Consider the following 3540-nt stretch of genomic DNA (forward strand, 5'->3'; position numbering starts at 1 on the left):
GCTGGGTGAGCATCCTGTCCCCATCTGAAGGAACAGCACCCGCACATTCCAGTTCACTTCTGCCCAAGGAGCAGCACCCAGGCAAGCAGCCCCCACCCCCATCTGAGGAGCAGGAACTGCGCGAGCAGCCCGCACCCGTACGAGGAGCAGTAGCCCTGTAAGCAACCTGCCTCTGTCCAAAGAGCGGTAGCCTCACGAGCAGCCTGCCCCATCTGAGGAACAGCAGCAGTGTGCAGCCAGCCCCGATCCAAGGAGCAGCAGCCACATGAGCAGTCCGCGCCCATTCAAGAAGCAGAAGCCATGTGAACAGCCCACTCCTGTCCAAGGAGCAGCAGCCGAGCTCAGCCCGCCCCCACCTGAAGAGCAGCAGCCTTGTGATCAGCCCACCCCTGTCCAAGGAACAGCAGCTGGGCAAGCAGCCTCACCTACCAGCCAGATGAGACACCATTGCTGCGAACAGCACCCATCAGAGGAGCCACTGCCAACTGAGGAGCAGCCACTACTGCGACCACTTGAGGGGCAACTGCAGGCCGAGGAACCACTGCCACCCATGGAGCAGCCCCTGCACGACTCGACATCTAGATCAGTTGGTGAGACCAAAAATGGGTAGACAAAAAAGCCCCAAAGGAAAGAAAAGCGAGAAAAGGAAAGGAAAGAAATTGCCAGAAAAGTGGCTAAGTAAAACAGAGGCATGCAATAGGCCAGAAAAAGAATTCAGAATAAGTGTCCTAGAGTGCATAAACCGGATGGAGGAAAAAATCAACAACTTATGCAAGAATCAAGAAGAAATGGATGAAAAAATCAACAACTTACGTAAGAATCAAGAAGAAATGAAGAGTGATATAGCTGCAATAAAAAACACCATGGAAAGTTTCAAAAGTAGACTCAGAGAAGCAGAGGACCGAATTAGCGAATTAGAAGACAGGGAAGCAAAACACACCCAAACTAAACTGCAATTGGAGAAAAAAATTAAAAGACAGGAGGAGAGTCTAAGGGAGCTATGGGACAACATGAAACGAAGGAACATACAAATAATAGGGGTGCCAGAACAACAGGAAGAGGAACAAGGCTTAGAAAACCTATTCGAAGAAATATTGCCCGAAAACTTCCCTGAGGTGGGGAAGAAATAAGTCACACAAGCACAGAGAGTCCCAAACAAGATGAATCCGAAAAGACACACACCAAGACACATCATAATTACGGTGGCAAATGTTCAGGACAAAGAATTTTAAAGGCTGCAAGAGAGAGACAGAAAGTTACATACAAGGGATCTCCCATTAGATTATCAAATGATTTCTCAACAGAAACACATCAGGCCAGAAAAGAATGGAAGGAAATTTACAAAGTGATGCAAAGCAAGGGACTGAATCCAAGAATACTCTATCCAGCAAGGCTATCATTCAAAATTGAAGGGGAAATAAGGAGCTTCACAGACAAAAAAAAAGGCTAAAGGAGTTTATCACTACCAAACCAGCAATGCAAGAAATGCTAAAGGGACTGGTGTAAAAAGAAGAAATAAAAAGGTAAGAAAGAACACAGGCACAAAAAATAGAAATGACTACAAACAAGTACTTTTCAATAATAACTTTAAACGTAAATGGAGTAAATGCTCCAATCAAAAGACATCGAGTGGCTGAATGGATAAAAAAACATGACCCATACATTAGCTGTCTACAAGAGACCCACCTCAGAAGAAGGGACTCACATAGACTGAAAGTGAAGGGATGGAAAAATATCTTTCAGGCAAATGGAAATGAAAAAAAAGCTGGGGTAGCAATACTTATATCGGACAAAATAGACCTCAAAGTGAAGGCCATAACAAGAGATAAGGAAGGCCACTTCATAATACTAAAGGGATCGATACAACAAGAGGATATAACCCTGATAAACATATATGCACCCAATGCAGGAGCACCCAAATACATAAAAAAAACTCCTGGAAGATATCAAGGGAGAGATCGACAACAATACAATCATAGTAGGGGACTTTAATACACCACTGACATCACTGGATAAATCCTCTAGACAAAAAATCAGCAAAGAAACAGCAATCCTAAATGACTCACTAGATCAGATGGAGTTAATTGACATCTTCAGAACACTTCACCCCAAAGCTGCAGAATATATGTTCTTCTCAAGTGCTCATGGGACATTTTAAAAAATAGACCACATATTGGGTCACAAGCAAGTCTCCCCAAATTCAAGAATTATTGAAATCATACCAAGCATCTTCTCAGACCACAATGGCATAATATTAGAAATCAACTACAATAAAAACAATCCAAAACACTCAAACACTTGGAAGCTGAATAGCATGCTACTAAATAATGATTGGGTTACCAATGAGATCAAAGAAGAAATTAAAAACATCTTGGAAACTAATGACAATGAAAACACAACAATCCAAAACCCATGGGACACAATGAAAACAGTCCTGAGAGGGAAGTTTATAGCTCTACAGTCCTACCTCAAAAAGCAAGAAAAAAATGGTAGTCAATCATCTAACTCTACAACTCAAAGAATTAGAAAGAGAACAACAAGAAAAGTTCAGAGTGAGCAGAAGGAAGGAGATAATAAAGATCAGAGCATAAATAAATGACATAGAGACCAAAAAAACAATACATAAGATCAATGAAACCAAGAGCTGGTTCTTTGAAAGGATAAACAAGATTGACGAACCTCTAGGCAGGCTCACCAAGAAGCAAAGAGAGAGGACCCAAATAAACAAAATCAGAAATGATAGAGGTGAAATAACAACAGACCCCACAGAAATACAAAGGATTGTTAAAAAATACTATGAACAACTCTACTCCAACAAACTAGACAACCTGGAGGAAATGGACATATTCCTAGAAAAATACAACATTCCAAAACTCAATCAGGAAGAATCTAAAAATCTCAATAGGCCAATAACTATGGAAGAAATTGAAGCAGTCATCAAAAAGCTTTCAGCGAACAAAAGCCCAGGGCCAGACGGCTTCACAGGGGAGTTTTACCAAACATTCAAGGAAGAACTAAAACCTATCCTCCTCAGACTATTCCAAAAAATTCAAGAGGAAGGAACACTTCCAAGCTCATTCTATGAAGCCAGCATCACCCTAATACCAAAACCAGGTAAAGACAACACAATGAAAGAGAATTACAGGCCAATATCCCTCATGAACATAGATGCCAAAATCCTCAACAAAATCTTAGCAAATCGGATCCAGCAGTTCATCAGAAAGATCATACACCATGACCAAGTAGGATTTATCCCAGGGATGCAAGGATTGTACAATATCCACAAATCAATAAACGTGATACATCACATAAACAAATTGAGAGATAAAAACCACATAGTCATATCAATTGATGCAGAAAAAGCATTTGACAAAATCCAACACCCATTTTTGATAAAAACTCTCAGCAAGGTGGGAATAGAAGGATCATACCTCAACATAATAAAAGCCATATATGACAAACCCACAGTCAACATCATACTCATGGGAAAAACTAAAACCATTTCCTAAGAACAGGAACAACACAGGATGCCCACTCTCA

General features: G+C 41.3%; 1 protein-coding gene across 1 annotated transcript in view; it reads right to left on the bottom strand.

Annotated features, from left to right (window-relative positions):
* LOC111823227 (sodium/hydrogen exchanger 2) overlaps positions 1-3540 on the bottom strand; it is a 68898-nt gene that overhangs the window by 25112 nt on the left and 40246 nt on the right. The window lies entirely within an intron of this gene.

The sequence above is a fragment of the Myotis lucifugus genome, unplaced genomic scaffold (assembly GCF_000147115.1).
Source record: "Myotis lucifugus unplaced genomic scaffold, Myoluc2.0 scaffold_422, whole genome shotgun sequence".
Classification (NCBI taxonomy): domain Eukaryota; kingdom Metazoa; phylum Chordata; class Mammalia; order Chiroptera; family Vespertilionidae; genus Myotis; species Myotis lucifugus.